Below are 24767 nucleotides of genomic sequence, written 5' to 3'. Positions count from 1 at the left end.
ACTGGTGTTCAAATGCTGGAGAGGGGTGGAGCCACAAACAGCTGATTTGTTTAATTTCTATGGTAATATACAAATTATCGATGCCAAGGACCCCAAAGCTCACAAACTTGGTCATTGAGTGTTTGTGTATTAGGGTTAGAAAGTGGGCGGAGCTAACACCAGTCAAATACATACCCGGGCAACGCCGGGTCATCAGTGGGTGGAGACAAATACAAATGTCACTACGAAAATGTAAACTGCAGCCATTCTGTTAATGGCAGGGTTTTTAAACTTTGCACAGTTGGTCACTGGGTGACTGGCATTAATATTCAGAAAAGTGGGTAATTGCTACCATTCTTGAACTGTTAATGGCACAGGCCTCAAACCTGGTACAGTTGGTTATTGGGTGACTGGGGTTCAAATTCAGAAAAGGGGGTGGAGCCACAAAAAGCCACTCAGATTTCAATGCAGATTATTGATACCAAAGACCACAAAGCTCACAAACTTGGTCAGTGAGTAGTGAGTAATTGTGTGTTAGGGTTAGAAAAAGTAGGCGGAGCCAACACCAGCCAAATACATACCCGGGCAACGCCGGGCAATCAGCTAGTAAAGAATAAAAGCCTTGTTGAGAATCCCCTATGAAGAGATGGACTAGTCCAAAACCTGTCACTTCTGTAAGATTTCTACTACCTACTGTAAGTGACAGCGACATAGGAGAAAAGTAATTTATGGCTCATATTACTCTGGAAAAAAATATACTACTTATTTGTCTATGTTTGCACATATTTTAAATGTTAACATTTTTCGCCATAGTGTCCCTTTAACTTAAGTTTCTCTAGTTTTGATTTAATGTTGATTGTGCAATAAACTGAGCACGCCGCAACACAATACATCTTCAGAAGCTAGTTTCATTGAAAACTGCATTTCAAAAAAGATTTTGTTTTTGTTTGAGGGTTGCATCCATAAGTACTAGTAATAGCATTCCTATTGCTTATTCAAGGGGATAGATGGGTGAACAAAAAATTAGGAAAAGCCAAAAGTTCAGCTATGAAAACTTAAAACACAAACAAGACTTTTAGCTTTGTGTGGATATACTCATGTCAAAGCAATGTGCCATTGTTGAAATATAGAGCCTGGTGAAATTGTAAAAAAAAAAAGTTTTCGTAATATAAGTAAACTATGGTGCTGGAGGTGATCCAAACATTGAAATGTCTTAAAACAGGTTACAAAAAAGAAGGTAAAAGAGGATTAGCACACGGATGTAAAAATCCCTTCATGGGAAAAAAGATACCTTAAAAGGAAAAAAAGATATGACCTATTGATACACTATGATGGCTCATTTTAACACTGTTATTCATCCAAAGAAGTGGAAAAATACCGGCAAAACACATTCTCATAGTGTACTAATGAATCCTATATTAATTCCTATTGTTTGAACATCATTGAGGCTTAGGTATTGTTGTAGTACCAGCCTGCATGAGAGATAAAGGGTTAAATGAAAAAATAACATCCCAATCAGGGATGGTCGTAGTCAGCCAACTTCGCTACGCTGGAACTACGTGTATTTTTACGCAAATACGCTTCACAAACGGCTACGAAATCGAAAACTTCGCTACGTTTACATTCCGTATACTACGAGTGTAAATACGCGACCTTCATGTAGTGCAAAGCGTAGTTGATGCGACCGCTTATGCCCTTATGCGCAAAAATTTTCTGCAATACTCTGCTACATATGCGCAAATATAAACTAATATAAGCGTACATTCCACCTTCCAATTGTATGCGTATAAAAGGGCAATAATATTTGCGCGCATGCGCAATGATCCATATAGATGCAGTTACTTCGTGTAGTTGACTTCGCAATACATACGTCAACTACGCGTAGCGGGCGAAGCTACGCATAGTTGGACTATAACTATGCGGAAATGCGTATGTGTAGTTCTTAAACTTTGCCTACGAATTACGATGTGTAGTTGCATACTACGACGCGTAGATTCGCGCTGGCGTAGTTTACGAGCAACCCTGATCCCAATAGGTTGGCCATCTCTAGCAATCACACTCATAATACATGAAGGGGGAGTCATGGCTGCTTTTACTAACCTCTTTTCTCATCAGTACTTTGCAGCATGAGAAGAGAAAAAAAACTTCTAGAAACAGTGTGTGCGCGTCTTTGTAAAATAAATAAATAAATGTAAAAGACATTTAACTCTGTTTTAAATAAATAAGTAAAAATAAAAACAATCATTTGCTAATTTAGGGCTCGTTTCCACTGTTGCGGTGCGGAATCGCCTGGATTCCACCGCTGATGAAATCTCATGCAGATGCAATTCCAAATGCGTTTTTTGCCACGAATTCGCATGCGAATTCGCATAGGTGAGGGTATATGCGATTTTAACCATGTCACACTGCCTGTGTGAATTTACATCGGTACCTATGCGAATTCGCGGCAAAAAACGCATGGGGAAAACGCATGCGATTTCCCTATTAAATACATTGCATGCGATTCGCATGCATTCCACTCTCCGGCGAATTCGTTGGCTCTTTTGTGCGTTTTTTCACCGCTCAAAAAAACGCACATCACCAACGCAACAGTGGAAACAGGCCAATTCACTTGCATACCATGTGCGAATCCGCATGCGTTGGACGCATGCTGATTCACGATAGTGGAAACGAGCCCTAAAGCAAAAGAACAACTATCAGGTACGTCATGAGAAATGAATTATGCTTACCAAGCTAATAATAGCTATGATAATGATAACAACAATGACCAAAGTAATTACTATTATTATTACTGATTTACATAGTGCCATAATCTTCCATAGTGCTGTACAATATAATTATAAGTGCATAAGTCAAAGGGAATATATCACAAGTATGACAATTAGTATAGATTATTCTGCAATAAATAAACAGCTGTTGTGAAAAAAACAAAAGTGGAGAAAACCCTGATCTTGCAAACTTACAATAAAATTGGATATGGGAAAAACACAAGGTGGGGCAATTAATAAGCTGTATATTAATTAAAAATGAGTTCACGTTCTTACATCCTTGCATTAAAAGGTGGGTGAGTTTTAAAATGGGATTGCAGCCACAATATCAAATTCCATTTACCCACTGCTCTGTGTTTATTATGTAGTCTACATCCTGAGCCCGCATTGCAAGCATTCTATTATAATCATAAATGTGTCTGCTGTAATGAATTTGATCGCAATCAGCCTGGCTCTGTTATAGTACATTGCCATAGAGAGGGAAGCTTGTTATCTTCAATCCCACATTCCTGCTCTTCCCTGATTGGCTGAGGGCGGGTCAGTGTGACACGAGGCTGAGAAGAAAATTCACTTCTTCCCTCTGCAGAAGCTGCTGAAATACCGTCTATGCTGTGCTCACATATGTTTACAAAGCAAGCTAGATATGACAGTGCCTTTTCTAGCACAGAGTTCAGTAGGGATGAGGGCTGGCAATGCATACGCCATTTCAGTCAGGAGAAAAAAAAGAATTAGGGCCTTTTTCCACTACACTGCGATTTGCGATTTGATTCTGATCACAAATCGCAACGTACATTAAACTAATGGAAACTGCAGCAGCAATTTCCATTAGTGCGATCCGATTGCGATGCGATTTTGATCAAAACGCGATCATCGGCCTGCGGCGTTTTGGATGCGATTGAGCTTTACTATACTGAGTATAGTAGCTCAATTGCAATCGCATGGTGGAAATTGAAACACGATTGCGATCGTGATCACATTTCATAGTGGAGAAGAGCCCTAAGGGAGGAAATTACCTCAGGATTGTCTTCAGTCAGAAGCAGTAAAGATGGAAAATACCTAAAGCAGTTTTCTCTTTATTTACTGCATTAAAGTCACTGAAATCAAAATGTGGACAGTGCAATAATACATATGTTATGTAAGTAGAACAATTATTTATCTACTTATATATGTATTTTTTTCCTGGGATAGTATGGCTGCCCCTGCTGCTTTAAGGTTGCATTTAAATGACTCAGGAGCGGAAGAGTGGCAAATATGTTGTATGAGGGAGTCCCTGAGGAAGATTCAATTCTCAATGCAGCAAAAAAAAGACATTTTTTATTTTGCAATTGGCGAATGGACATATCAACAGATCCCCATGTTATTAACTGAATCCAATGTGGGCCATAAATGCGATGTCCCAGCCTGCACTTTTTTTTCAGATAGGTGGATGTGTTTTCGATATAGGGCTATGGTGGAAATGTATCCATTTTGAACATTACAAGAACCTCAATGGACCACTGGAGTGGATCCTGCACTGCACGTTCCAGCTGGCTGTTTGCATGGCTCTAGACAAAGGTTTAGGCCCACAAGAAGTCCTGAGAAAAAAAATTGTAAAGACCTTTGTAGGTAAAAGTTAGAAGTCTGGGCAATTTTAGACTGAACTTGAAATTTTCACTTACTTATCCATACTGGAGACTTACAGATAAACTGTGCTGTAAAATTTTAGGAAAAGATAAAGTTCTTCACATGCATCTTAATTCTTGTTAAGACTTTCATTTGCCCACCCCTTCAGGCTTGATATGATAAGACATTGAAAATCTAGAATATTCATCAGGATAAAAGAAAGAGCATTACAGTATGTGCAAAAATAACAATGCTTTTGTTTGAGTCCTCAATGCGCCCCAAATTTGGGAAAGGGCGTTGTGGTTTGACATGAAATGGGAGAGTAAATTCAATTCTTTCATCTTGTAATTAAAACCTGACTTCATCTTCATTATGTGTATGAGAAAGAAAAGGTCAGTTTAAATTGAATTTACTCTTTTTTGAGGAAAAGGCAATTTTTTTGCAAGTCATCTTTACACAAATTAATGCAATAATTTTTTTTAAATTTTACTTTTTTACATATGCATATTCAGTTTTAAGCCATTGCTAAGGGTGTATCACAGAAAATTAACCACTTCAGGATCACAGGTTTTTTCCCTTAAAAACCAAAACAACTTTCACATTTCAGCGCTCCTTCCATTCATTCAGCGATAACTTTATTGTTACTTATCACACTGAGATGATCTATATATTGTTGTTTTTTTGCCACAAATTATGCTTTCTTTGGGTGGTAGTTTTTGCTCTTAATTATTTTATTTGATATGCATTGTAAAGGGAATAATAAGGAAAAAAAGAAAACAAAATGATTATTTTTCAGTTTTCAGCCATTATAGTTTTAAAATAAAATGTGCTGTGGTACATAAAACTCACACATTTTATTTTCCCATGTGTCTGGTTTATTACAACGTTTAAATTGTGTCCCTAGTACAATGTATGGTGATAATAATTTAACTGGAAATGAAGGAGCATTTTTCCAGTTAGGGATTTTTAATACTTTTTCACTTATTACAAGAACTTTTTTTTGAAAAAATATACTCTCAAGACATCCGTATTAGAAAAGTCCCTAAGGTAACTATTTATGTAAAAAAATTAAATGATGTAATTTTTTAATTTTTTTTAACAAGTTTTAATTCTGTAACTGTGGGGCAGGGATGGAAGGGGTTAAAAGTAATAAAATAAAAAAAATAGTAATAAACTTTCTATGGAAAACAGTATAGTGGCATAAATAGGTGTATTTTACTTTTTGGCCACAAGATGGTGCTATTGAGACCGTGTTTCTATTAATAGAACATAGCCAAACACGGAAGTGTGGGGTCTGAGAGCTTATGCGACGTTAACAAGCTCTCTGAAGACACGGAAACGGTGATCGGGATTGAGAATCAAAAGATTCTCACATCCTGATCACAGATGGAGGAGGCTGCGATGGTGGATCGACGGTAAACAGCGCGGGGATCGTGAACACGACGGTAAGGCAGCAGTACGCATATCTACCCCCCTGATCCGCACGTGTAGTTTAAAGGGGCGTGGATATGCATACCAAGGATCCTAAAGTGGTTAAAGACGATCAGTCTGTTATCGTTGAAAGGTGAGAGACTTATAAAGGCTGCCATACTTATTTTCTTTGAAACAATACCAGTTCCTCGACAGTCCTGCTAATCTTTCTGGTCAGTAGTGTCTGAATAACACAATTGAAATGAGCATGCAGCTAATGATGCCAATTTTTTGTCAGAAACACCTGATGTGCATGCTTGATCAGTGTCTATGGCTAAAAGTAGATACAGTGTATCAACAGGACAGCCAGGCAATGGGCATTGTAGGTGGGGAGGGCCAGGGCCGGCCCTAGACTTTTTGCCGCCTGAACAAAAACTTTTTGCCGCCTGTAACAAAAATGTTTTTATGTAAAGGTTATGTTGTTGCATATCTTTTAGAGCAGAGAGGAAGTTCTGAGTTCAGGTCCACACTAATTACAACCAAACATCCAAAGTGGGTCTTGACAGGATGTTTGCTACTTACCTGTTCTCTGTTTTGGATGGGCTTCTCTCCATTGCTCTGCCCTGCCACTTATTTGTGGCTTCGACTGAAGCCAGTCGCACAGAGGACAAAGAAGCAGCGCATGCTCTGGCCACTCACGCTCCCTGTCACCTGTTTGTGGCTCCGACTGCAGCCAGTCGCACAGAGGACAAAGAAGCAGCGCATGCTCTGGCCACTCACGCTCCCTGACACCTGTTTGTGGCTCTGACTGCTGCCAGTCGCACAGAGGATAAAGAAGCAGCGCATGCTCTGGCCACTTGAGCTCCCTGTAATTTCCTGCTCCTGCCCAGATGTGCACAGCAACCGAGGCCAGTATAGTGTTATGCATTCTTGACAAGTACCGATCATACATCACCGTAATTTCTCAAGTATGCATGCCCAGAACACTATCGGCTGCTGTGCACATTCGGGCAGGAGCGCAAATTTCCATCGTGAGAGGACAAAGAGCATCCACTTGTTCTTTGTTCAATGAGGGGCACAGCAGCACAACTGAAATGGGCCCATTCAAACCAGTGATCGCTAGTCAGATAGTTGGCCAGAATGTTTTTTGGTGGTGGTGGTTGCGGGGGGGGCGCTTGGTGACAGCAGGCCTAGGGCACTGGTAAGTACAAATCCGGCCCTGAATATGCTACTAATTGTAAAAAAAGATAGCAAAATATCAGTATATTTGCTGGTATTCTAATTCTACTAACCGGTAAATCCATGCCTATTTGAGCTCACAACTTTTTTAAATTGGCACCAACATGTTATGTGAAAAAGAGAAAAAATGCTCTGTGCAGCTTATTTCTGACACAAAAAAAACACAAAATACAAAGGGAGAGTTCGCTTGGAAAAACAAAGAGAAATCAAGAGCCCGATATGGTGTAGTATTGTTAAGTTGGTTGTGGTTAAAAGCAAAATATTTTAGATATACTCACAAACATGGGTTACCCATAGGCAACCACTTCAAGTGCAGGTGGGGAGTATTTGAACCTGACCCCACTCAGGTTTTTACGATGTCGCTCTCTGTAGATAGGAAACGGGGTAGCACCCCTCCACCGAGGGTGGACTCAAGATTTCAGCAAGGCTTGGTGTACAGAGGCGCCAGAGTAGAATAAAAACGTTTAAAAACCGTCTAAAAGAGGGTGATGTTCAGGTGGACTTACCTCCCTCAAAAATGTAAAACTCAATTGAGTCACAATATATCAATACAAAAATGTTTATTGAACTCCACTCTGTGAGACAGAGGTGCTCACTTCTGCATCTAGACCCAATGAGTTATACTCCTGTTTGCCTGATGAAGCAGGACCACACCTGCGAAACGCGTTGCACTAAGTAAAGTTCAATAAACATTTTTGTATTGATATATTGTGACTCAATTGAGTTTTATATTTTTGAGGGAGGTAAGTCCACCTGAACATCTCCCTCTTTTAGACGGTTTTTAAACGTTTTTATTCTACTCTGGCGCCTCTGTACACCAAGCCTTGCTGAAATAAGGGAGAGTTCTGTACATCACAAGACCACACCTTGTATTGCTGTCATACATCTGTTTGTGAAGCAAAGGTTATGTGGCTAAAAATCCCATTGTAAAAGTGTACACACTACTTACATAGCACAAACCAGTTGACTAAAAAAACGATTTCCAGTTGGAAATCAAATTTCTGTGGAAATACTGCATTACTGCAACTCGGTAATTTTAGCCCAATCACAGAACACAGAAGCAATGGACCAATCAGAGAATACAGAGTCATTTGGCCATTGGCCAATAAGAGAATGCAGAAAAAATTGTCCAATAAAATGTTCTATAGAAATATTACATTACCGCAAATCAGTAACTTTATCCCAATCACAGAACTAGAGATGGCCCGAACGGTTCGCCCACGAACTTATTCCCGCGAACTTCGGTGGTTCACGTTTACGAATGAACACGAACTTTATGGTGGTTTAACTTTGACCCTATACATCACAGTCAGCAGGCACAGGGTAGTCAATCAGGCCACACTCCCTCCTGGAGCCCCACCCCCCCTTATAAAAAGAAGGCAGTGTCAGCCATTTCACTCACTCGTGTGGCTGCAGTAATTAGAGAAGGAAGAGGTGCTGCAGAGACATTAGGGAACACTTAGTTAGGCTACAGTTAGGCTTGTTAGGGTGCTCTTTCTTGCTGATACTTATTGCTAAAAAGCACTCCTCAGCCTCAACAGCTCTTTTGAGAGCTAATGTTGTTCTTGTGAGCTATTTTTTTTTTCTTTTGTGTGTCCCACAGACACTTGTGTTGCATATACAGCCCTGTCAGTCTTAGCTGCTGGACCTTGGCCCCTTGGTAATTCCTACTGTGCCACTGCCAGGCCCAGCACATTCAGTGACTACCTGTGTGTGTGACAGCTGCCCATTTGTAATACCCATCCCTGCATATACCTACCTGTTGTTCAGTGCACCCACCCACCTACCTATGTGACCGCACGCAGTGTCACTGCACCTGCCTGTTCATTGTACCTGTGTGTGTGTGTGTGAGTGTGATAGGTGCACATTCGTAATACCCATCACTGCATACCTACCTGTTGTTCAGTGGACCCACCTACCTACATGAGCGCACACAGTGTGATATTTAATACCACCAATCACTGTACCTGTTCACGGTACCTGTGTGTGTGTGTGTGTGTGTGTGTGTGCGATTGACAGCTGCACATTTGTAATACCCATCACTGCATATACCTACCTGTTGTTCAGTGCACCCACCTACCTACGTGAGTGCACGCAGTGTGATATTTAATACCACCAGTCACTGTACCTGTTCACGGTACCTGTGTGTGTGTGTGTGTGTGTGTGTGTGTGTGTGTGTGTGTGTGTGTGTGTGTGTGTGTGTGAGACAGCTGCACATTTGTAATACCCATCACTGCATATACCTACCTGTTGTTCAGTGCCCCCACCTACCTATGTGAGCGCACACAGTGTGATATTTAATACCACCAGTCACTGTACCTGTTCACGGTACCTGTGCGTGTGTGTGTGTGTGTGTGTGTGAAAGCTGCACATTTTTAATACCTATCACTGCATATACCTACCTGTTGTTCAGTGCACCCACCTACCTATGTGACCGCACGCAGTTTCACTGCACCTGTTCACAGTATCTGTGTGTGTGTGTTAGACAACTGCATATTTGTTATACCAATCACTGCATACCCAAATGTTGTTGTTCAGTGCACCTACCTACCTACCTATGTGAGCGCACGCAGTGTTATATACCACCAGTCACTGCACCTGTTCATGGTACCTGTGTGTGTGTGACAGCTGCATATTTGTAATACCAGTCACTGCATACCTGTTCACTGCACCTGTATGACCGCACACTGTTTTATATACCAGTCGGTGCATACCTGTTAACTGCACCTGTGTAACCACACATTGTTGTACCAGCAGTCACTGCAACCTGTTCACTGCACCTGTGTAACCAAACATTGTATTAGCCAAGTCAGTGCATACCTTTAACTTCATCCCCCCAATATGGACAAAACAAGAGGCAGAGCCAGAGGCAGGCCACCTGGCAGGTCTCTTCGAGGTCGGGCTGTCATGAATTCGTGTGGCCCTCGACCAAAGTACAGTGTTCAGAAGAAGGCACGTGCCATCAACCCCCAATATTGTCTGGACATAGTTGACTATTTAACACAGAACACCTCATCTTCCTGAGCTTCCGCACGGATGCGTGACATATCTTCCTCCTCCTGCTTTGATTTTGGCACCCCACTTAACACTCCGTCGGCAGCCACCACCAAAGTGCCATCATCCCAGGGCTCAGCGGTGTGTGTCTGCCTCAGATGAGAGCAATGCCATCTGTACTCTCTGCCACCGAAAATTGAGCCGTGGAAAGACCAAGACCCGTGTAGGAAGGGACAATTACCTTATGAAGGCACATGATTACAAAGCACAAACTGCAATGGGATGACCACCTGAGGAAAAGCAGCACACAAAAGCAAGCCACACACCGCAGTGGAAGATACAAGGTTGCAATTATTTCTCAAAAAAGGTGATACCTAAACTGTACCATGATGTTGAAAGGCAAGTGGTGACATCTCTGGCACACAGCGTTGGGTCAAGGGTCCATCTGACCATGGATGCCTGGTCTGCAAAGCACGCTCAGGCCTGCCCAAAGACTAAGTTAGTCCCCACACACAACATCTCTGCCTGCACGCCATGTGACTGCCTGCCCCAAGACTATGTCGGTTCCCACACATCATCTCTGCCTGCAGGCCGCTTGACTGCCTTCTCCGCCACCACCAACAGGGTCCACCAGGACTCCAGGTGGATTCCTGAATTTTTAATGCCGCTGCTAGCAGTGGCCGCTATAATAATTGTTCTGGTGCATGTACCTGCCTGCCTAATTTTTCTGCAGCTGCAACAACAAAACAAAAGGCATGTACATGTGTCAATTCCCCTTTCTGATCATTAACTTGCCGCGGTTAAGGGGCTTGCATATCACTATGAAGCAAAGACCGACGGCTATATGAGTGTCTCGGGGGGGCACACCCAAGATAATAGGATCATTGTTTTATTGTGGACAGACCAAATTCGATCAGCTGGACAGTCACTGTTCTGTCATTGAGCTAACTCAGCCCAACCATATGGGCTTGAAAACTGCCATGGCCACCACCCTCGCCATGGTGCACACCAGTCCAGCACAACCGTCACTAAACAAACAGCTGTTTGCGGTGTGTTACACAGTGAGTTTGGTGTGTCAGTGTGAAGCAGTGTTCTAATTACACTCCCTGATTAATGTATACCGTATATACTCGGCTATAAGTCGAGAAATTTAGGACTAACTCAAAGTGTAAAAGTGGGGTGGTCGACTTGTACTTGAGATAGTCCTAAATTTGCCAACTTATAGCCGGGATGAGAGGGCTGCTTTTCTCTCTCCCCCTCCCTGTAGTGGACTAGTGGCCGGGCACTTTCATCCTCCCACCCACCCACGATCACCCAAAGGACCTCCACCTCTCTCTATCTTCCCCCTGTGTAAAATGCTGTGGAATCGCCGCAGCCGACTTACGATTCCAGCACCAGCCGTCATTCGCACTCCTCTTCCTCACTCGCGCGGCATCATGTGACTTCTGGAGGCGGTATTCTAATGCACGCAAGTCTGCATACCGCCAGCTCCCGTAGTCACATGACGCAACATGAGTGAGGAAGTGGAGAGTGCATGAAAGCTGGTGCTGGTATCGTAAGTTGGCTGCGGCGATTCCGCAGCATTTTACACAGGCCAGGGGGAAGATAAAGAGTGGTGGACGTCCTTTGGGTGATCGTCTGTGCTGGACTAATACTGTAAGTCGGCTGTGGTAGTGGACGTCCTTTGGGTGATGGTGGGTGGAAAGTGGGTGGAAAGTAGGAAGGATTAAAGATCCCGGAGGCACTTCACTGCTTTTGCACACAGCATTCAATTACATGGGGGAAGAGATGTAGACATGCTTTGGGTGAGGGAGGGAGGGAGGGAGGATTAAATTTCCTTTTAACCATTTTGCTCCTGCTGTGGACTACACAGCATTTCATTCCACACGGTGGGTATGGGGATATAGAGGGGGACACCCTTTGGGTGATGGTGGGTGGGAGGTAGGATCAATGATTCCAGCCACTAGTGCTCTGCAGGGAGGGAGAGAGACAATGCATGGCTGCACTTGGGGGCCAGGAGGGGTTACTGGTCACAATACTGTGTGCAGTGCAGCTATTAACCACTCCTGGTCCCCAAGTGCAGTTGTTTACTTTTAGGGGTAGACTTATACTGGAGACATAGAACAATTCCAGCTTAAGGGGCTCAAATATTGGGGTCGACTTATACACGAGGTTGACTTGTATCCGAGTATATACGGTACACATGCAATATGTTTTAAAGCACTTTAGGCCTGCAATTTAGCATGCAATGTGATTTCTGCCCTTAAAATGCTGCTTTGCGTCAAATCCAGAGTTTTCCCTGGGACTTTTGGCGATTATCACACTCCCCCATTCAAAAACTCAGATATTAGAACCCTTGAAACATCTTTTCCATCACTTTTGAGGCCAGCATAAATGTTTCTAGTTTTCAAAATTCGCATCTCCATTGAAGTCTATTGCGGTTCGCGAAAGTTCGTGCGAACCAAACTTTTGCAGAAGTTCATGTTTGAGGTTCGCAAACCGAATATCTGAGGTTCAAGCTATCTCTACACAGATCACGGAAGCATTGGGCCAATCAGAGAATGCAGAGACAAATCAGAAGTATCTGGCCAACCAGCATATGCAAAACATGACCAAAAAAAGACTCCTCGGAAATCGCAAAATGGAAATCAGAAGTCCACGGAATCGGTAATCAGCATTGGCAAATTGGCATTTCCGACTATCCCTAGACTGGAGACCAGTACTCATGTGCATAACTCAATATTTTTCTTGATGGGGTTGATGGGTATCTGAAATAAAATGAACCAGGCTGCACTGTTTTTTACTTATTTATCAATGTAAGGATTAAAATCCAGGACTTTAAATTATAGTTTCTCTGGAGTCAGGAAAGTCAGACTGTAGTGTAACTCTCATGGATAACTAATGAGAGGGGGCGGAATAACATTAACAAACTACCCTTATGTATATTGGACAGCCAAAACTTTAAGACTGAACTACATTTTTAACCCTTAAATGTAGACTAACACTATAGCATGCTAGGAAAGTACTATTTAGAATTAGAACTATAGATACAATAGTTTTTCTTTTTTTTCAATTTGAAAAAAATTGAGCCTGATTAGCTTTGAAAACCCATCTCTAGACACATATCAATATATATAATAGTTTAGTCATCACCATTGTCAGATGTTTTCTGTGTAAAATGAAGGTTCTATAGCTAAAGTCATGCCTTATGCTGGGTACAGACGTTACGTTTTTTCGTGCGATTTAGCCACCCTATAGTTTTTTTGGGCACAATTTCACACTCGACGTTGCGCTCAATTCTCTTATCTTCTTTTGTTTTTCTTATCTTTTTCCATTCACTGCTATGAGAAATCGAGCATGGAAACAATCGAGAGCAATATCGGGCATGATGGATTTTATCTATCTGATCCATCTGTCACACGAAAAAACGTAATGTGTGTACCCAGCATTACATTTCTGATCACAGCATCGGTGCAACTGAGTTGATTCTGGCCACACATTGGGGTATATTGAATAAATCCACTAAATATAACACACTGAGTTTACCAGGATTTATACAATTTAATTTGTGCATCTTGCATTCTAGATGTAATCCCTATGTTGCCTGTTACACGAGCAATGCAAGTGTTACATATACAGTGCAAGTTACACACTTTACATATTGGGAAATTGCATAAGCCCTGGTAAACTTATTGTGCACTGACTGCAAATGTTAAGTTTAACAACTCTGTGACCGCCTAATGCAGGATGTCAGCTGCAGAGTGGCTTCCTCGTTCCTCAATCACGCCATATGGCATGATCTCGCGAGGAGCAAGATTTGCAGGGAACGAGCACTCGTGGGTCATATTGAGGGTTATGCTTTCAGAACACCTTGAGAAAAACATGCTGCCTATAAAAAAAAAATCGTTATACAGTAATAATGAACATATCTCCTACAGGAACATTATGCTGATTTTTTTTTTAATTTTAAAATGCATGAGTACACATACATATAAGGTGCTTGTTTGTTCTGAAGTAAATTGCACTGCAAAGTACCTTTTTCTCATATACTGTATCTGATAATTACAGTATGTACATTTAATCTAATGACTCTTAGCCGGGACCTTGTTTTCCACTATTCTGGAAGTGGAACTGTGCCACTCCCTGTCAGAGATTGCTTTTGAAAATTAAAGACACCTTGAGATATTCCATGAGGAGAGGGACTTATCCAAAACCAGTTGGTACCAGCTCCAGGGCCAACAGAACACAAAACTGCAGAAGGATGTACAGTATATATACATATATACTCAGAGCCAGGACAAGGTTCTCCAGCACCCAAGGCTGAGGCGCTAAAGTGCACCCCTCCATCCCTCCCACACACTGATTGCTGTTAGACAGAGAGGTGCCCCAGGGCCCCCAAAACCTTAATCTCCTGTTATCTGGATTGCAGTCACTGCCATGTATCCCCTTTACTTATTTCTCTCTGCAAACACAGTAATGGAATGATAGTTGAGTGAGTTGTGTGTCCCCTCCTACACTGCACCCTGAGGCTGAAGCCTCTCTTGCCTCTGCCTCGGCCCGGTCCTGCATATACTCACCTAAAGGATTATTAGGAATACCATACTAATACCCCCCTTTGACCCCCTTTTGCCTTCAGAACTGCCTTAATTCTACGTGACATTGATTCAACAAGGTGCTGAAAGCGTTCTTTAGAAATGTTGTCCCATATTGATAGGATAGCATTTTGCAGTTGATGGAGATTTGTGGGATGCACATCTAGGGCACAAAGCTCCCGTTCCATCACATCCCAAAGTTGCTCTATTGGGTTGAGATTTGGTGACTGTGGGGGCCATTTTAGTACAGTAAACTCATTGTCATGTTCAAGAAACCAATTTGAAATGATTTGCGCTTTGTGACATAGTGCATTATCCTGCTGAAAGTAGCCATCAGAGGATGGGTACATGGTGGTCATAAAGGGCTGGACATGGTCAGAAACAATGCTCAGGTAGCCCGTGGAATTTAAATGATGCCCAATTGCCAATAAGGGGACTAAAATGTGCCAAGAAAACATCCCCACACCATTACACCATCACCAGCAGCATGCACAGTGGTAACAAGGCATGATGGATCCATGTTCTCATTCTGTTTATGCCAAATTCTGACTCTATCGAGACTCATCAGACCAGGCAACATTTTTCCAGTCTTCAACTGTCCAATTTTGGTGAGCTTGTGCAAATTGTAGCCTCTTTTTCATATTTGTAGTAAAGATGAGTGGTACCCGGTGGGGTCTTCTGCTGTTGTAGCCCATCTGCCTCAAGGTTGTGCTTGTTGTGGCTTCACAAATTATTGCTGCATACCTTGGTTGTAAAGAGTGGTTATTTCAGTCAACGTTGCTCTTCTATCAGTTTGAATCAGTCGGCCCATTCTCATCTGACCTCTAGCATCAACAAGGCATTTTCACCCAAAGGACTGCCACATACTGGATGCTTTTCCCTTTTCACATCATCCTTTGTAAACCCTAGAAAAGGTGGTGTGTGAAAATCCCAGTAACTGAGCAGATTGTGAAATACTCAGACCGGCCCGTCTGGCACCAACAACCATTGCTTAAATCACCTTTCTTTCTGACATTCAGTTTGGAGTTCAGCAGATTGTTTTCACCAAGACCACACCCCTAAATGCACTGAAACAACTGCCATGTGATTGATTGATTGATTGATTGATTGATTAGACAACTGCATTCATAAGAAATTGAACAGGTGTTCCTAATAATCCTTTAGGTGAGTGTGTGTGTGTATGTGTGTGTGTGTGTGTTTGTGTGTGTCCATCAAAAATTCACTTTTCTCTCTCCATTTTTCTAACCAGCCATTTTTGCCGAGTTTGCAATCTTTTATCCCAAAATAGCAGCAGTGTGGTATCTCTAAGATTGTGATCAAAACTTCAGATCAATCAGAAAATTGGATCGGAATGCTCAAATCAAATAAAAAAATGTATGGTGTGTGGCCACCTTTAGTGAATTGCCGTTTCACAAAATATTCAGTAAAATCAGTTGTTTTTTGTTTTACCAAATACGGTTAGGCTTTGTGATTGAAGCCCATTGTCTTTTGGGTGTGAGCTATAGAGACATAAACAATAACTGTGTGCGTTTTATGGCTCTGTTCAAGTAGAATCAAACAACATTACTATTGACAATTTAATTCTCTGAGTGTTCTGAAAACAAAGTATGTGATAATCAATTTGTTCCTCTTTGCAGACACATCATTTTTCATTTCCTGTGTCCAGGTGGTTTGCGGATAATTAATTACTACTTTCTAGTGGCTCATCCTAACAATTGGTTGTAATGATAAAATGATGAGAACATAAAAATTACTGCTGTCACTTAGTTTCATTCCAAATGTAAAGTTTGACCTTAAGGACACCAATCAGTGGATATTTGTTCATATTTATGTTGGATAAGTGAAATCATTTGGCTTTAACATTTTCATAGAATCATTCATAAAACAGATGCACATTTTTCCTATGTCAGGCTTTGTATATTATTACCTGTAAATGTTCCATTCCAATGTAACCAGGATTTGCAGCTCATCTGGCTCTTCCAGGAAAAACATAGATGATAAACTCTTCTGTTTACCTGGTTGGAGTCCCACTAACTAAACTGTGCAGTTGTACAGAGGCGCTAGAAAAATAAAAAAATAACTTAAAAGGTTTAACATGAAGTACGCAGTGGTGGACTTACCCCTTCAAGGCACACACAAAATGCCGTTGATTTTTTCAACAAAAAAATTGTTTATTTACATACTCCAGATAGGTGCAACGCGTTTCGCAGGTCTATCCCACTTCCTCATATAACTGTGGGACAGAGAAGGCTTAGGCTAAGTAAAATGTGCATGATAACATAAAATATTCATATCGTACAGATTTTTTGATATGCAGATTTTTTTAGTATAACTAATGCAAAGGAGTCTAACATATCCGTACAAAGATACCTTTTCTTAGTGAACCTGGTGTCTTAGAATAGGTGTAGGGAACCCATAGGTCTATAGGCATGAATGTACAGTAAAGAGGAAAGGGTGAAGTGAGGGGGGTATTAGTACTATAGTAGCATAATGGATGCAGTTATAAAATATATGAGTTGTAGGATAGCATGAAGTATTAAAAAAAACAAGTGAGAAGAAACTTTACAAGGATTGGAAAAGGGCAATAGGATTTGGTTAAAAAGGGGACTTACCGGGGCGTGGCCTGCGCGTTATGGTGGATGGCAGCACATCTCAGGAGCTCCATCTGTTAACCTCTGTATCCGAAGCCATCCACACTCCTGCAGCCTTTAAAACAACATAGAGGCTCCCTACAAGACACCCTGAGCCAAGACCAACAAGCAGACCCGGGCTGGAACGGAATCCGAACACCCAGTGTGACCCGGCACCAAGGTAGGCCAGAGCGGCCTTTCGCTGCACTCCCTGCCGCACCAGAGCCCCATCCGGACACTCCACCATCACTATAGGGGCCCCCGGTCCCCCCTCTACACAGCCATTACCTGGAATTTTTTGTTTGAAAGCGGCCAAAACTACCGCGCCGAGCGCTGCACATCCGCGGGTAGCAACCACTAATTGAGGCCCCGGCTTCAGAGGACTCACTAGGCCTCATTTTGGCAAAACCCTCAAAACGGTACAAAAAGCTGGGGGAACACTTTAAACTAGATCCCCACACCAAGAGACCATCTGGAAAAGGGAGGATAGCTCCTAAACCTGCAATTAACTACAGTATTACTATCCTTAGCCATCCTCTCCCTGAAACACTTGTCTTGGAGCACTAAGTGTCCACCTGAAAGCTCATTTCAATTGAGGCCCCGGCTTCTTCTTCACTCAACTAGGCCGCACTCTGCGCACTTACCCCCAGAGAGACAGTCTGCCGCAGTGGGCGACCTAAACAGCACACACACCCCCCTGGGTCTCCACAAACCACCCAATCTCAGCCAACACTTCTTAGAAAGAGACCCCAGTGTGAAAATAAGGACTTTCTGCTACTAGCAATGTTCTAATCCATATGTAGGGAGCACGTGTACACTGACACATCCAATAATACTGCAAACCTTCATATAAAGAACTGAAACAAAACCTCTGTATCACAATGGCAACTAAAAATGGGAAAACCAATTCATCCACTGCTCCACCTGCAGACTTCTTTAAACTTAAAGAAAAGAAAAACCAAACACCCCCTCCTGACCAACCACACAATAAGAGAGATGAATCAGAACCTGTCACTGATGCAAGCGACAACAGAAACTTCTCCCTCAAAGACATCTCGGATTTGCTCTCTGAACTAAAAGATTCCCTTAGGCAAGAAATTCGCTCATCCACCCAAACTCTCTCAGCCCAAATAGATGATTTGGGTGAAAGAACACACTCACTGGAAAATCGCATGGACGAAACTGCCGAAGTAGTCAATGCAATGCAAGACAAATTCACAACATATGAGGAACAATCCACATCACAAGACTCTAAGATAGAAGACCTCGACAACAGGGGGAGACGTGACAACCTGCGTCTCAAAGCAATTCCTGAAACAATTACCGATATCAAACCCTTTGTCGTAGCACTATTTAAAGCGCTTGTCCCAAATCAACCTGAGGAACTCTTTCGGTTTGACCGAATACACAGAGCACTAAAACCCTACAAAACAGGAGATAATCCGAGAGACATCATTCTAAAACTCCACTACCCAGAATCAAAGGAACCAATAATGAGAGCTGCTCGGGATCTTGGTTCAGCAGGAATAGGGGAACACAAAATCCAGATTTATCCTGACATCTCCCCAATAACCCTGGCAAAACGCCGAGCACTTAAACCTGTTACTACTGTCCTCCAAAGAAAAGCCATCCAATATAGGTGGGGTTTCCCCTTTATGCTCAAATTCAAACTGGGTCACCAACAAGCCCAAATCACCTCCCTCCAAGAAGGCCTCCAACTGCTCAAGAAACACAACATGCTTGAGCACCAAGAGGAGGAATCTATGGACGCCTCCAACTCCAACAAAAGACTCCGCAAAGAATGGCAGAGATCCCCTCAAGCCAACTCTAAGAAGCTTAAAGATAACCTTATGTCTCCCTCAAGAATTCCCAAGGTCCAACGTGCCCTATCTCTCACCGAACCAACTTGAACTACTATAACCTCTAAGCCAGTTTTTCATTTAACTATTACCTAACATCCAATTCCCACGTATCTCAATCACCCTTCTAGGAGTATTTCTCCCCCCCCCCAATACCAGTGACCTGACCTTACAGACTGCATTAACAATGTATCCAGCCCGCTGGTTTTTCCCCACTTAGCCAAGTTTCAGAGGCTATTCTTCTTATATAATCCTTAAGCTTAAAGTTCTTTCATTTCTCATAGATAAATATGCAGTTGAATGTTTTTTTTTTTTTTTTAATTAATGCTTTTCAGTGTTAAAGTGTACAGTGCTTCTAACCCTTTCTCTTATGTCCTCAGCTTTCTCAGTTCCCCAGGAGACAGGTGAGTTCATCTGCCCCCGGGGGCACTTGATAAAAGCTGTTGTACACTTCCTGAGGCTATGTTCATGCCTCATATTTTACTTGTTTATTTCTTTCTATAAACTGTTTATTACCTATGTTAAAGCTGTAGATCATGATGTACCATGTAGGCCGAAATCCAGTCAAACCACTGACTGCCAATTAACCACGATTGACTACCCCAGCCTCCTCCTCCTCGTGTTGTACCAAACCGCAAGACAGGTTAGGACTAACATACCCGCTAAAGTCCAGGTAAAAGTCCCGCTACTCTTTTTCCCCTACCTCCACCATGAGTATTAAAATACTCTCCATCAATGCGCATGGGTTAAATGCGCCGCAAAAAAGAAATTGCCTTTGGAAAGAAGCCTTAACACATAAAGCCCAAGTGCTTTTCACTCAAGTAACTCAATTTGCTGAAGGAAAAATGCCTCGATGTACTCACCCCCAATGCTCCCAAATTTTTCTAGCCAACTCTAGGAAAAAAAAGGCTGGAGTTCTCATAGCCTTCCACTCCGCCCTAATAGTGAAAATTTTAAAATATCTACGAGATCCCCAAGGCAGATTCTTAATCCTAATATGCACTATTAATGATGAAACATATACCCTTGTAAATTTATATGCCCCAAATACCAACCAAAGAAACTTCCTTAGATCCCTGATCTCTAAAGTCCAAGATATCAAAAGAGGCACGGTAATTATAGGCGGGGATTTCAACGCGGTTGATAATCCATCCCTGGATACTTCTCATAAAGGAGAAAAGAAAAGTACCTCCATACATAAAATCCTGTTAGACGAAAATTTGTACGACGCATGGAGATCCTTACACGCGTCTGAAAGAGATTATACCTTCTTTTCCCACGTCCATAAAACCTTTTCCCGAATCGACTTTTTCCTCACAGACAAATACACCCTACAGAAAATATCAGATACATCAATCAACCCTATAACTCGGTCTGACCATACATCCATATCGATCACTATCCTATCTTCTGGCCACAGAACGGACCGTCCGTTATGGAGATTAAACACCTCTCTTCTCCACAATACCAAACAAAAAACTCTCATCCAAAACCACCTAGAAGAATATTTCCAATCTAATGGCAAGACAGAGGCCAGGATAGACTCGATATGGAACGCCCACAAAGCAGTCATTCGAGGACACCTTATCCAGCTAGGAGCAAGAGCAAAAAAAGACAAAACCTTACACCTCCATTCAATCTTGGAAAAAATTCAAACCACAGAAAATAAAATCAAGGACAAATATTCCCCCCAATTAGAAAAAGAATTATTCTACCTTAGACAGGACTTAAGAATGATCCTAGCCGATAACTACAACTTCCAACTCCAAAAATTAAAGCTAAAGCAATATTCCCAAAGCAATAAAGCAGGAGCTTACCTAGCCAAACTTCTGAAACATAAACAGACTAAATCTAGAATACCAAAACTGATCCATCCCTTCACTAAAGCTCCCCTATACAACCCTAGAGAAATCTCAAATGCCTTCAGCGACTACTATGGGGCACTCTACAATCTTAACAAGGACCCAGCTACGGTCCAGCCTTCTCCCGCACTCATCCAAAAATTCCTTGACCCTTTAAAACTACCCAAATTATCTCCCCAACAACAATCCTCTCTAAACAGCCCCTTCACTCTCCAAGAAATCCTAAACGTTATTAAATCCTTAAAAACGGGCAAGTCCCCGGGCCCTGATGGGTTTTCCAACGAATATTACAAAGAATTTGGCAACATTCTAGCTCCCACAATGCTAGACCCTTTTCTCCTCATTCGTGAAACTTAAACAAATGCCTGAACAACAAACCCAGGCTGTTATCTCGGTAATCCCAAAACCGGGAAAAAATACGGACTCCCCATCCAATTTCAGACCCATTTCCCTTCTAAACTCCGACACAAAAATTTATGCTAAACTCCTAGCCAACAGACTCCTCAACATTCTCCCGCAGTTAATTAGCTGGGATCAGGTGGGCTTCACTAAGGGGCGCCAATCGACGGATGCTACTAGGAGGACTATCAACCTGATCAAGTTCTCGGAGTTGAGTCGAAGGCCTTCTCTGTTTCTTACTCTAGATGCAGAGAAGGCCTTTGACCGGGTACATTGGGGATTTATAGAGGCGACATTGGCTAAATTTGGTATCAGTGGCTCCTTCCTCTCAGCCATTATGGCATTGTACTCCTCACCCTCAGCCATGGTTAATGTAGCAGGCTTTTATTCTAAAAAGTTTAGCATATCCAACGGCACCCGCCAAGGATGCCCCTTGTCACCATTAATATTTGTACTCACAATAGAAACTCTAGCAGAGGCAATAAGGACCAATAGCAATATCTTAGGAATAGAACTGCAAGACCAATCCCACAAGATTGGACTCTTTGCCGACGATATCATTATCTATATAACCGATCCTCTTAAATCCCTACCTCATATTATTAGCACCCTAGATGCATATTCTGCAATTTCATATTACAAAGTAAATGAAACCAAATCTTTAATGCTAGGAATCAATATACCACATTCTTTAAAACAACAAATCTCCTCTATTTGCTCCTTCCACTGGGCAAATAAACCAGTCCCCTACCTAGGCATAAAGATATCCAATTCAGTAAATAAATTATATGAGGACAACTTCCTCCCTCTTCTACTCTCCTTACCCAAAGAACTAGAAACCATTGCTAAATTTGAGCTATCTTGGTTTGGCAAAATAGCAGCCTTCCAAATGAAAGTCCTCTCAAGGATCCTATACTTATTCAGAACAATACATATCTCTCTGCCTAATAACTATTTCACTAGACTTAATAAAATAATTGCCAATTTCCTCTGGGGGAAAAAGAAGCACAGAATAGCGCTCACTAACCTAACAATTCCGAAAGCAGCAGGAGGAATAGGGGTTCCTTGTCTAAAGTCCTACTACTACGCTTGTCTCCAGGAAACTTCTAAAGACTGGTGGAAAGAAGAATCCCCCAAAAAATGGGTTAATATTGAAAGATCCATCTCGCCTAGTAACCCCCTACATCTCCTAACACTCCAATTGCTAAAAGCCCAAATTAATAAATCACCATATCCACCTATCCAAGCTACCTTTAACGCGTGGGCCCACTATATCAAACTCTCTACACCTCAACCAGAAAGGTCCATACTTAAACTACCCATTGAAGCTCTCTCCCTCTTCACACCAAATTTAGGAATAAGAAGATGGATGGAGGCTGGTATTTCCCTAATAGCGGATCTATTCTCACAAGATGACTTCACCCTACTTGACTTTCCAACATTAAGAAACAGGTCCCAACTTCCACCTAGAGAAGTCTTTACCTTCTTACGTATCAAACACTTCCTAACAGAATCTAAAGGCACTCTACCTATAGTATCTAAGCACATCACTTCCTACCTAACCTCACCTATAGAAATTAAAGGAGGTATTTCAATGTGGTATAAAGAACTTTTGAGGAACAGTCACAAACAATTACACAAATACATAAACTCCTGGTCAAATGATCTCCAAACTCCCATAGAACATTCAGATATAATTGCCTCTACCAAAGCTATATCACAATTCTCTTCCTGTATTAATCATAGGGAATCTTTCCATAAAATCCTACAAAAATGGTATCTTACCCCCAAGAGAATGGCAAATTTCTCCTCTAATATATCTCCAGAATGTTGGAGGCACTGTCATAGCACCGGTACACTGCTACACACACTATGGGAATGTCCTAAAATCCGACCCTTCTGGGATTCAATCACCAAGGAGCTTTGTGACATTGTGCAATCCCCGATTGTGATTACGCCTCAATTAGCACTCTTACATATTGGCATAAGGTCCTTTCCCCTAAAATATAGACTATTAGTCTCTCAAATACTATGTGTAGCCAGAAGTCTCATCACTATAAATTGGAACTCAGAAGAAATTCCCACTATCTATCAGCTACGAAATCAAGTAGATTTTAATCTCAGAATGGAACGCTCCACCAGACTTAATAACAACAACAAGGACCCACCATTCCTACTAAACATTGAATGGCCTAACTCTTGTCCCCAACGGCCATCCCAAAAATAAGAAAGCCACCCCCAGTGATATGAGCCCAATAATTGGTCATAAATCCTAACATACCTGCCTAAACCTCCCTCCCCCACAATATATCTTATCCAACTACACCATGGTTTTACCTTATGATACCCCTTGGTACACCACTATCTGTCTATATACAATTCACCTACCCGGTCTTCTATATAACCCTCTAGGCCCTCAGGCTTTAGAATATCATTTATAGCTACAGCTTATTGTTTTATTGTTCTATTGTTTTACTGTTGTATTGTTTTCTATCTAATGCCTACAGCTTACTGTTTACTGTGTACTGTTTAGGCTTATGATATATTATATGCTGTTTGTTTCATGTGCTGTACTTATGACATAACACTCCTACCCTTTATAATAATATGCATGATGACCTAATGGTCAGATGTCATATGTACTTGCTGTTAAGAAAAGAAAACTCAATAAAAATTTAAATATAAAAAAGGGGACTTACCTCAAGCAGGTCTGATACCAAGCTTAGCACTTCTGTTTTTGGTGCTACACAGAGGATGCTTTATATATTTTCATAGTATCCCTTAATTGGGATTGATTATCCAATGGGGAAGTGAATGGGGCTCTGTGGTCATAATAGTGTGCCCAGAATTGGTTAAAAAGTACTAGTGAATCTATTGGTGCAGTGGGAAGGGCTGGTGTCTGCGCACATGCGTAAGAATGGCTGCATGTGCACGCATCTTTAAGACGTCACCTGATGCCATGTGAACTAAGGGTGGGCGGGACTGTTTAGTGCGCACGCGTGGGAAAGGGTGCATGCGCACGCGTACTTTGGGTGGGTTATAGCGCCATTTAAGATAAGGGCAAATGGGGGTAGTAGGGAGTAGGGCTGCTCAAATCCGGATCCGGGAGAAATCCGTATAGTTGCTATCCGGATGTCTCCCAGTAAACCTGTGCGGGGTGGGTGGGGGGGTCAAGCTTACCTGTCTGACGTCTTCTTCGTCTGTCCCTGGCGCCTTCCACGATGCGATCCACGTGGTGGTCACGTGAGTAAAAACACTTCCTACTTACGGGTTGAAGGAGGAAGGGTTTGTAGTCACGTGATGCGCGTGGACCGCATCGTGGGAGGCACCAGGGACGGACGAAGAAGACATCAGACAGGTAAACTTGACCCCCCCGCCCACCCCGCACAGGTTTACTGGGAGATATCGGCATAGCAAATATCCAGGTATCTAC

This window comes from Hyperolius riggenbachi, chromosome 6 (assembly GCF_040937935.1).
Source record: "Hyperolius riggenbachi isolate aHypRig1 chromosome 6, aHypRig1.pri, whole genome shotgun sequence".
Lineage (NCBI taxonomy): Eukaryota > Metazoa > Chordata > Amphibia > Anura > Hyperoliidae > Hyperolius > Hyperolius riggenbachi.
Note: the sequence above shows the minus strand (reverse complement) of the source record.